Source organism: Pinus tabuliformis, chromosome 4_2 (genome assembly GCF_031772625.1).
Source record: "Pinus tabuliformis cultivar Carrire ecotype Pingquan chromosome 4_2, CPIR1, whole genome shotgun sequence".
NCBI lineage: Eukaryota > Viridiplantae > Streptophyta > Pinopsida > Pinales > Pinaceae > Pinus > Pinus tabuliformis.
Genome location: NC_142304.1, coordinates 92,516,314 through 92,528,262, shown reverse-complemented (window position 1 = coordinate 92,528,262; position 11,949 = coordinate 92,516,314). Strand labels below are relative to the sequence as shown.

At 41.4% G+C, this 11,949-nt stretch overlaps 2 pseudogenes; both read right to left on the bottom strand.

Annotated features, from left to right (window-relative positions):
* Positions 1-501: 501 nt before the first annotated feature.
* On the bottom strand, positions 502-2,020 carry LOC149168464 (25S ribosomal RNA; annotated as a pseudogene).
* LOC149168463 (25S ribosomal RNA) lies at positions 2,021-3,242 on the bottom strand (annotated as a pseudogene).
* Positions 3,243-11,949: the final 8,707 nt, after the last annotated feature.

The window sequence follows — 11,949 nt, the reverse complement described above, 5'->3', positions numbered from 1 at the left end:
GAAGCCCAAATTTTAGGTGCCGGGTGGAAACCCCAAATTTTCGGTGTGGCATGGAAACCCCAAATTGTTTTGCGCCAGGCAGAAGCCCCAAATTTTAGCCGCTAGGTGGAAACCCCAAATTTTGGGCGCCAGGGCGTGGCATGGAAACCCAAATTTTGCCCATGCTTGGGTGCAGGGGCACGACATGGAAACCCTAATTTTTCCCATGCTTGGGTGCCTTTTTCATCGTAACATGGAAATCCCAAATTTTGGGTGTCGAGGTGTGACATGGAAACCCCAAAATTTTGGGCGCCAGAGCACGACATGGAAACCCCAAAATTTTGGACGCCAGAGCACGACATGGAAACCCCAATTTTCCTGGGCTTTGGCACCTTTTCTGTTGCGACGTGGAAACCCTAAATTTCCCACCCCCAAGCATAAAAAATTTTCCTCTGGAGGAAGAGGCAAAGGTGCAAGAGCGGGTGGGTTGTCCAGATTTGTTTGTGACAAGAGTGAAGCTCTGAATTAAGGCGACCAAGGGCTGAATCTCAGTGGATTTTGGTGGCAAGGCCACTCTGCCACTTACAATATGCCCTCACATATTTAAGTCATCTGCAAAGGATTCTTCTCAATGACTGTTCGGAATTGAACTTCAAAGCTACCTTGATAGAGATGTTTCACGTTCGTGGTTCAAAAATGACACGAGCCCCTGGGGGCGACAAAGCGATGCCCCTACTGCAGGTCGAGATACAGTTGAAGAGCTACATGCACCACTTCTAGCGTGGATTCTGACTTATAGTCATTCAGTTATAATCTGACACATGGTAGATTCATGCCACTGGCTTTTCAACAAAGCGTGATGACCAATTGTGTGAATCAATGGTTCCTCTCATACTAAGTTGAATTACTATTGTGGTGGGGTTCATCAGTAGGGTAAAACTAACCTGTCTCACGACAGTTTAAACCCAACTCACATTCCCTATTAGTGGGTGAACAATCCAACACTTGGTGAATTCTGCTTCACAATGATAGGAAGAGCTGACATCGAAGGATCAAAAAGAAACATCGCTACGAATGCTTGGTTGCCACAAGCTAGTTATCCCTGTGGTAACTTTTCTGACACCTCTAGCTTCATATTCCGAAAATCTAAAGGATCGATAGGCCACACTTTCATGGCTTTTATTCACACTAAAAATCAAAATCAAATGAGATTTTACCCTTTTGTTCCACATGAGATTTCTATTCTCGTTGAGATCATCTTAGGACACCTACGTTATCTTTTAACAGATGTGTTTCCCCAGCCACACTCCCCACCTGACCATCTCTTCCGCCCAAAACGACACTCTGAAATGTGCCTTAAGGCCAAAAACAGGGGTAGTACCCTGTCTTTGCCCCACATAATAAGTAAAATAACGTTAAAAGTAGTGGTATTTCACTTGCGCTGAAAACGGCTCCCACTTATTCTACACCTCTCATGTCATTCACAAATTCATACTAGAGTCAAGCTCAACAGGGTCTTCTTTCCCCACTGATTCAGCCAAGCTTGTTCCCTTGGCTGTGGTTTCGCTAAATAGTAGATGGGGATAGTGGTAATCTGATTAATCCATTCATGTGTGTCACTAATTAGATGACAAGGCATTTTTCTACCTTAAGAGAGTCATAGCTACTCCCACCATTTACCCGCACTTGGTTGAATTTCTTCACTTTTATAGTCAGAGGACTAGGCAGAAATCACATTGCATCAACATCCACAGGGACCATTAGAATGATTTTTTTTAATTAAATAGTCAGATTCACCTTGTCAGTACCAGTTCTAAGTTGACTCTTCGACGCCTAGGGAAAAGCCCCCGGCAGGGGTCATTCTACGCCCGTAGCCGAATCGGTAGATGACTACCCACCCTCGCCATAACAACAACTAGGGAAGAATGCCACTAGCCCATGAGTTGAGGGAGAAAACTCCTAGGCCTATCCCTCAGAGCCAATCCTTTTCCCGATGTTATAGATCCATTTTGCCGACATCCCTTACCTATATTGTTCTATTGACCAGAGGTTGTTCACCTTGGAGACCTGATGCGGTTATGAGTACGACCGAGCATGAATGGTACTTGGTCCTCCAGATTTTCGAGGGTAACTGAGGGCACACCAGGCACCGCAAGACGTGTGGTGCTCTTTCATCTGCTAGACCCTATCTCCATGTGAACCGATTCTAAGGTGGGAAAGTTGTTAGAAAGAAAAGATAACTCTTCTCGAGGCCCCTGATGACATCTCTGGATTTCCTAACGTTACCACCCACCACCATGTCCCAGTTCGGGAATATTAACCCGATTCCCTTTCAATGCTCATGTAGAGTGCACCCTTGATACAAGTCTTCCCCATCTCTTAGGATCAACTAACCCATGTCTAAGTGTTGTTCACATGGAACTTTTCCCTACTTCAGTCTTCAAAGTTCTCATTTGAATATTTGCTACTACCACTAAGATCTACACTGGGGGCCGATCCACCCAAGCTCACACCCAAGGTTTCTCAATGACCCCCACGTCCTCCTACTCATCGTAACCAGGAAATTTCTTCGATGGTCGAGTATAGGTTACACGCTTCAGTGCCATCCATTTTCAGGGCTAGTTGATTCGGCAGGTGAGTTGTTACACACTCATTACCGGATTTTGACTTCCATGACCACCGTCCTGCTATATTAATCAAAAAACACCCTTTCTGGGATCTAGGTTAGCACACAATTTTGGCACCATAACTCAACGTTTGGTTCATCTCGCATCACCAGTTTTTCTTACCAAAAATGGCCCACTTGGAGCTCTCGATTCCATGGTGTGGCTCAATGATGCAACCACACCCTCTTACCTATTTAAAGTTTGATAATAGGTCAAGGGCATTACACCATCAATACCTCTAATCATTTGCTTTACTCAATAAAACTTGCACGTGAGCTCTAGCTATCCTAAGGGAAACTTTGGATGAAACCAGCTACTAGATGGTTTGATTAGTATTTCACCCCTATATCCATGTCAGACGAACGATTTACACATCAGTATCACTACAAGCCTCCACCAAAGTATCCTCTGGCTTCACCCTGCTTAGGCATAGTTGATCGTCTTTCAGGTCCCAGCAGGTGTGCTCGCACTTGAACCCTTCATATAAGCTCAAGTTTGGTCAAAGATGCACCCCCCCAAAGAGGGGATGTCGCCCGTTAGCTTCCTTGCGCCTCATAGGTTTTTAGACCCATCGACTGGCACACATGTTGTTATAGACATATTTGGACACTGCAACCCCAATCACATATGTCCATAACCAAGGGCTTCTAAACCCCTAAAAGTGTTTTTTCATTCCCTAAAGGATCAAGGTCAGCTCATTACATCATTTCCCAGAAGTTCTCCTTGAAAAACTACTCAGAACTGGTCAAAACTGGACCATACAGACTGCTCCATGCTGAGGGTGTGATGCATCTCACCTACCACACACAAAAGGTGTGATCCATACTGAAAATCCCTTCTATAGGGTGTGATGAGCGAGAGTAGAAAAATGGCAGAGACAGTTTGGAAGGTGGATGATCATGGAATCTTCCAAAAACTTCTCCTGTGACACTTGCCTCTCTGGATTCACCCAGGGATGAGTAAGAGATCATGAAATCTCCAAGTGGAACAAGGAACTATCAGTTAAATGAAACTGATCAAAATCCCAGAAGTTGAATCACTCTCCTTCAAACATCTATAGATGGATCCCTCATCCTAGAGTTCCAAAGGCTGGAATTTTGTAATTTGTAAGGAAGTGTTGTTGGTTTCTCTTTGAAACATTGTATTGTTCGGTGATCTTGCTTTTTATGAGGTGAAGAGGGCTTTCATGTTGGGAGGATGATGTTGGATCAGACAGCTTGGTTGTAATCCTCTCTTCTACTACTTCTATCAATAAAGCTATTTGAGTTTTCCTCCATACACTTGTATATTTCTGAATCTTGCTTTTGTGTATACATTTGTATGGTTAATGTATATCTGATCCTATGTTGTTTATGGTTATAGATATCTATGCTTTGATGGTATTTTTCTGCTTTGAATCTACATGTGTTCTTTGAAGCAAGACAAGTGAGAAAGGAGTGGTCAAAGCTCTATCAAGGGAGACATGAAACAAGCAAGGAGACTAGCGAAAGACTGAGGTTGGTACTCTCTACTCCTCTCTCATCTATCTCTCTTAAAGGAAAACATAAGTAACTTTGATTTGTTTGTTTCTAAGATAGCTACCCATCTTAGTGGGACTAGCAGTTCTGAATGGACACGATTTTTCCTGATAACAAAATGGCGACTCCACTGGGGATCAAATAGTTAGTTTGTTTTGTTACTGTTGTTTTCTTTATAAACTACAGATGGAGCCTGAAGTTAAGCCAACTAGCCTTCAAACTGCTTTTGCTATGCAACTGCAAAGTAGATCAACACTGCTTCAGTCAATCTCTGGGTTCGTTTATGAACTAAACATCTAACTTGCAAACATCCCAAGTGCCTTGGTGGTAGCTCAAATAACCTCATTAGATCAGCCCCTACACTTTTTGTTTACAGTCTATTATTAGCTCAACCTAAACTCCCGAACTTAGCTGCAAACTGTGAGTGAAAACCAAGCCCAGTCTCGTCCCTGAACCATCACACTGTCTCTCATTGGAAATCTAGATGCATCACATCTTCCACCTGCTGCAAGTGAGATGCATCCCTGTTTCCCTGTGTTACAGGTGCGATGATTGAATGAGATTATTTCTGCCTCCAGATTTTGTTTTTTTCTTCATTTTCTTCAGCTTTATTCAGTAGTTTTGCTGTCTATGATCAGTATATCACTGTTGAAACTCTCTTCCTTTACATTATTCAGCCTCCATTGATAAGGAATTGTGAATTTTTTTTATGTATTTTTCATCATTTACAGTTCTCCTTTGCAAATAGTAGCTTAATCGAACTGTCGTCTTTTGATTTGAAAGTGTCGCAACTATCGTTTTCAGTCAAGAAAAAGAGTATCGTAAAGTATTCCTCTTTCATATAGTTTATTGTACTTTTTCCATTGTATTTGATTTGAATTATCAGTATTTCAAGTGTTGAAAACAGTTTTCAATTCAAAATCGCAAAGTGTCATCTTAGTCTTCCTTTCATTTTGAAAAGAGAAAATCGTTAGTACTATCTCTTTGAAATAAAAATAGTTCAGATTTGTACTTGAGCATTATTTTTTTCATTCACACATTAAGAAAGAAGAAAACAAACACATGCATGCGCATTTTCATTTAGACTACATGCGGAAATTGATTTAGGAAAAGTGGATCTAGTGTGTGCTCTCTGCTCTATGTTGAAAGAATTTTATTTCTCTTTCCTTAGTAGCTAGGATTTTCATTGCTAAAAGAAAGTAAACTACTATTTATCATCTTAGATTGCATGTTTAGGAATTATATATCTACATCACATGGTGAACCTTAAAGGCAAACTTCTTAAGAAAGATCAACTATAAAATAAACCTCAATGAACATAAAAGCGCTTTGGAACCTAACACACAACATTTAGAAGTCTCAGCTAGAGACGTATTCTGGCGTCGTAAAGCCTCGTAACTATCATTTTCATCGTAGGTTGGGTGATTCCTCCTCTTTGATACGACAAGTGCCAGTATGGACTTGTGCTCCCACGTACCATTGAGTATATATTGGAAGACCACAATAGGCTATATCCTTTATCCTTAGGAAGCCATGTCTACCACTCTATCGATCGCAATGCACTGAACATAGCATTCGAGAAGATTGATTGTCGTATTGTAAAAATTATTTTGTAGTTTTGCGATTGGTTTGGTAATCCCTCTGTCTAGATTTCCAAAGTAGTCACTTTCATTCCTTTTTAGACTCCTTAAAATAAAAGGTCCATCTGAGCACTTGTCACTTCAGGCTCATTAAAAATTGAGGGCGACTAGAGTCATCTTTAGCTTTTTCTCGACTCTTTAAAAGTGAAAAAGCAAGTTGTGTCAAAGCGTCATAAAATTCATTTAATTTGGAATAAAATTACTATTCCCTCGTTAGTCTTAGGTTGAGAAAATGGAGTCCACCAATCAAGGATTTCCCCTTGGGGGGGAATCCTAGTCCTTTCTCTTCTTGGGCAGATGTTGGTGCTCAACACATGGCTACATTGTCCCTTCCAGGACTCACAATTGGCCTGCTAGTATGGCTCTTCTCAACCTCTGTCATTCAAAACACTGTAATTCCTGAGTAATCAAATCAGCAACCAGATGATACTAGAGTTCTCGCCAACCTTCTACTTTGTTTGCTTCTCCCTCTCCTTCTTCCTCTTCACTTGGTGACTCTAGTAACACTAAAAACCAAGTAACTGAGAAGAAGAAGAAAGGGAAGGAGATGAACAAGAAGAAGCCAATGAAAAAAGGATCTTCTGGAAAAAATCCACACACTGAACTATCCAAGCCTAAATCTCCATGTGTCATTTGCAAAGGAGACCACTATCATTGAGATTGTCCTTGCGTCCGTGAATCCTAAGGGACTGGTCTCCCCACTTGCACAATCCAGTGTCTTCAACCTCTGACGATCATGTTGGGAATACACCGTCAACTAGTGAAAATGAAATCAATGGACAAAAAGGAAGATCTAAATTTCCTTGTAAGTTGTGTGAAGGCGATCATGCCCTCCACCATTGTCCCTTCCTAGACAAGGCTAAAAGAGTCTTGGATAACCATCCTGCTTCGCCGCAGTGACTTCCTCCTGGATACAAGAAAATCTTACCAAGTCCATCGCTAGTTGAAAATCTAAATGACACACCTCTGTTGTTGGTTGAAGCATCTATCGCTGAAGATAAACCCTCTGAGTCCACACTGGACCAAAGTCAATAGGTCGAAACGGTAGTCGACCCAGTCTTATCTTCAGAAGGTCCACCTTCAGATGATACAGTCACCAAAGCGAATGAGAATGAAACAATTCAAATTCTTTTTGTTAACATAGAGTCAGATGAACATGGGGGAAATCTACCCTTTCCTTTACCATAGAAAGGAAGTTCATCAGAGATTCATCTGGCCATTTATTCAGTCCCTCCTCCAAGCAATCTAGTCGTTTCCTTCAATTGGAATCTACTAGGGAGACCCCACCTACCATCTAATGTACCATTCTGAATCATAGTACAAGCTTACAGAATGATCATGGGTGGTACTATCATAGATGAAGGGGCTTATGTGAGTATCCTTTCCTCAACTGCTTGGAAAGAGCTTTGCTTGCCATCGCTTCTGCCTGAGATTCAAAAGTTGTCAGGCTTCCACAAAGGAACCAGTCGACTGTTAGGGATCTTTCCAAATTTGCCTATAACTTTGAGAAGGAAAACCGTTCATCTAAACATGATACTAGTCCAAGGGCCTCTAGATTACAATCTACTCCTTGGGCATGACTACATTTACAGCATGGGAGTTATTGTTTCCTCACTCTTTTGAGTGATGTGTTTCCCGTATGAAGACAGAATGTTCAAGCTCATAGACCGGCTTTCATTCCCTGGTTCAAACACAACTACTATTCAAATTCCATCCTTAACTAGTCTCTTTGCACAAGGAATGTCTCATCAACCTCCAGTTCATCCACCTGACGAGCGCGAGTGATTCGGTGAATGTGACTAAAACCAGGGGGCATGCGCCCTAGTTTGCTTCGACAAGAAAACCCCAGATATAAGATGTGTTTCCTCATAGGATATATGACCAATCTGAAACCCTATCCATTTAGGAAAATGGAATCAGTCTGGAAATATCATTTCCTCGTCGAAGTTTATGTGCTTAGAACTGACAACATTCACCTTTGTCCATTTCGATGGACAAAGCCAAGGAAGTGTTTTGTCTGCTACACAGACGGAACAATCTTGCTAATGCAAGAACTTCCGTATGGTAACCTGGAAACTTTACTCTTCTTTATACTTGGGGGCATGCAAACCTTTTGTTTGCAAGTGAAAATCGACCTTTTATTTTCTTAGTTTGTAGGCTCTCAACCCTTTAACCTTGTAGGTTGGCCGTTCCTAGCTTGCATACAAAAGGCTCCAGAGAAAAGTTGCACATGGGCAAGCTCCTTAAAAAATGAACCTACTGATGAGAGACATCCTTATTATATGACTGGCACGAGCAGGTTTACGTGAAGTTCAATCTCATTAAAAAATAAACCTAGCAATGAGCACATGTTCCCCCAGAGTTCAAGCTCATTAAAAAATGAACCCACCTTTGGTAAATAATCTTTGCGATTGCATAGCTATCATCTTTTGAACCTTGGTTGTGTTCTTACCATCACCTTCACTCTTTTTTAGCCAATCATATGCCTCCATTTGATTATTTACCCTTTTGAGGAACAACTGCGATGAGTGATTCTATTAGCCACCTTCTTTACACTGCCGTGATTGAAAAGTTCCAAACCTTACTTGCAACCAGCTGCTATCCAAAAACATCACTCGTTCCTAAAAAACGAGTCTCCTTTAAGCTATTTTCATCTGACTCGTAAAATATGAAAAGATTCCAAGAAATTGGCCACTCCAGCTTGTTAAAGTGATTGGAAGTGCCATCCCTCCTCTATATTTTAATCTTTTTGGACCTGAGGGATCATTACACAAAAAGATCGAGCGTTTGTCTTGTTCGGCTCGTTAAAACTATGAAAAAGTCATCCCTTTCATATTATTTTATGCTTTTCCAGACTTAAGGGATTATATTACAAAAAATGACTACTGGAGTTTCCTTTCCGTTCCTTTTTAGACTCTCTAAAATTGAAAAGGACCGAGTTATCTTTGTCATTAAACTCGTTAAAACAATAGCGAAAAACTTGTCCATGTAGACAAGAGTGAGTTTCACTGTTGCTAGGCTCGCTAAAACATAGCGACAGGTTTTCTCAAAGGACAAATTATAGAACACACATATGTTATCCTCCTCAAGCTTGACAAAAATAAAGAGGTACTAGTCAGCAATGACTAGGGAAATATTGGGAAGAAAACTTGAAGAACTTCATTGGTAGCAGGTCGCTCTTGAACATGACACTTTCACTCCATCACCATGATTGAGTTGGGTTGGGTTATTTTGTTCACCGGTCACATCACCATTGGTCCTTTGTACCATCCATTTTTGGGGTTAATTCTACCAATCCATTTTAGTGTCGCTGATATGTTCAAGAGAAGTTGCTCAGAGAATTCACCAACCTAGCTAATGCCTCATCCGCTGCAATACCTTCACGCTCCATTTTTTCATGACCGCCACCTTGAACCTTGTATCTCAGATCATTTTCACCTCCACAAAATCATTTTCTTTGTTCCATGTCGTAGATGTGGGATTCATTAAGGCACTCCTACAACGGGTCACTTCTTGTTGACATCAGCTCATTATCCAAGAAGTTGACTTAGGAACAACCCTTTCAGTACTTTGAAGCTTGCATGCCTCAATGGCAAGTTTCTCACCTTCAGCGACAGGTTTACATCAATGGCCTTTGACCAGAAGATTTTACATGGTGTTTGACATAGACTCATGTATTCACACCACGTGAATTGTACTACAGTACCTTGAGGGTCATTATCATTATCGGTGATTCCTCTTGCACCTATTAACAACTTTCATCATTGGCTGGTAATTAGGCAATGTCTTTCCATGTTCAACCTTAGAACATATTTTCACGTGGATCGACTTATACTTAGGGCAAAGATTGAACGAGTTTGAAGACCCCGGATCTAGTTTCATCCATCCGGGCTATCATATATTCAGGAAAATAAAGACATCAAATGTTCATCATAGCTGCATAGATAATCATGCAAGTTGAAGGATGATGGCTCTACCAGAATCATCAGTCTACCACACAAACGATTGTCTATCTTATGTACATGAAAATGAATTTGTAAAGCTGAGCATGGGAATGCCCACCTTGGCTACATAATGAAAATATTATGAAGATAATGTATTCTATTGTATCTTATTACAGGTCACCTTCCAGTTCGAAAAACCTCGGATCCTCATGATAAAGCATTTCACCCAACATCAGAAGAATTACAACCTAATGCTTTAGGGTGCAACTATTATAGAAATATTTTGGCACTGCAAACCCAATCACATATGTCCATAAAAAAGGGATTCTAAACCCCTAAAAGTGTTGTTTCATACCCTAAAGGATCAAGGTCAGCTGATTACATCATTTACCAGAAGTTCTCCCTGAAAAACTGCTCAGAACTGGTCATAACTAGACCATATAGGCTGCTCCATGCTGAGGGTGTGATGCATCTCACCTGCCACACACAAAAGGTGTGATGTATATTGAGAATCCCTTTTGTAGGGTGCAATGAGTGAGAGTAGACAAATGGTAGAGACAGTTTGCAAGGTGGATGATCATGGAATCGTCCAGAAACTTCTCCTGTGACACTTGCCTCTCTGGATTCACCCAGGGATGAGTAAGAGATCACGAAATATCCAAGTGGAACCAAGAATTATCATTGAAATGACACTAATCAAAATCCCATAAGCCGACTCACTCTCCTGCAAACATCTATATATGGATCCCTCATCCTAGAGATCCAAAGGCTGGAATTTCATAATTTGTAAGGAAGTGTTGTTGGTTTCTCTATGAAACATTATATTGTTGGGTGATCTTGCTTTTTATGAGGTGAAGAGGGATTTCATGTTGGGAGGATGATGCTAGATTAGATAGCTTGGTTGTAATCCTCTCTTCTACTACTTCTATCAATAAATCTATTTGAGTTTTCCTCCATATACTTGTATATTTCTGAATCTTGTTCTTGTGTATACATTTGTATCGTTAATGTATATCTGATCCTATGTTGTTTATGGTTATAGATCTCTATTCTTTGATGGTATTTTTCTTCTTTGACTCTATATGTTTTCTTTGAATCGGGAAAAGTGAGAAAGGAGTGGGAAAATCTCTATCAAGGGAGAGAGGAAGCAAGCATGGTGACTAGTGAAAGACTGAGATTGGTACTCTCTACTTCTATCTCATCTATCTCTCATAAAGGAAAACATAAGTAACTTTGATTTGTTTGTTTCTAAGATAGCTACATGTCTTAGTGGGACTAGAAGTTCTGAATGGACACTAGTTTTCCTAATAACACATGTTAGACTCCTTGGTCCGTGTTTCAAGATGGGTCGAATGGAAATCCTGCCAACCAACACCATGAGCGTGCAGGTGCACACGACCTGCCATAAGGGTGCATGCTTCATTCCTCAACCACCACAACAGCAAACTGACACGTAGTAATCCACCCACGCTTGTGATGATGTAGCAGCCTATGTTGTTTTGCACCTCAAGTCAAGTGGCGGACCAGCTTGACACATTCCACATCTGACTGAGACGCATCGACAACCTCCATCCACTTCCCTCCCAGCAATTTCAAGCACTCTTAACTCTCTTTCCAAAGTCCTTTTCATCTTTCCCTCACGAAACTTGTTTTCTATCGGTCTCTCACCCTTATTTAGCCTTGGACAAAATTTACCACCCAATTAGGGCTGCATTCCCAAACAGCCTGAATCATTGACAATGCCTCATGATGTGGCAGGGTCTCGCCCCAATGGGGATGTCACCCTCTCAGGTGCCCCCTTCCAAGGGACTTGGCTCAGGTCCGTCGCTGAGGACACTTCTATAGACTACAATTCAGGGGACGTTGCTGCCTAATTTTCATGCTCGGCTCTTCCCTGTTTGCTCGCCACTACTAGGGGAATCCTTGGAAGGTTCTTTTCCTTCGCTTATTTATATGCTTAAGCTCAGGGGTGTTCTCGCCTAAGATGAGATCACGAAGTTGGAGCTAAATCTGCCCTACCCAATGGGAGGACAAGAGAGAGCAAAGCAAGTTCAAGCGATGCCACACAAAGTCCGCATCAGCTAACACTGACTGCCCATCCAAGGGGACAAGATCACTACTTGCTGACACACACCACGGAACATCGCTTGGGGTATTTCATCCAACTGCACCACATTGGGCACAGACGACCAGCTCCGCTACT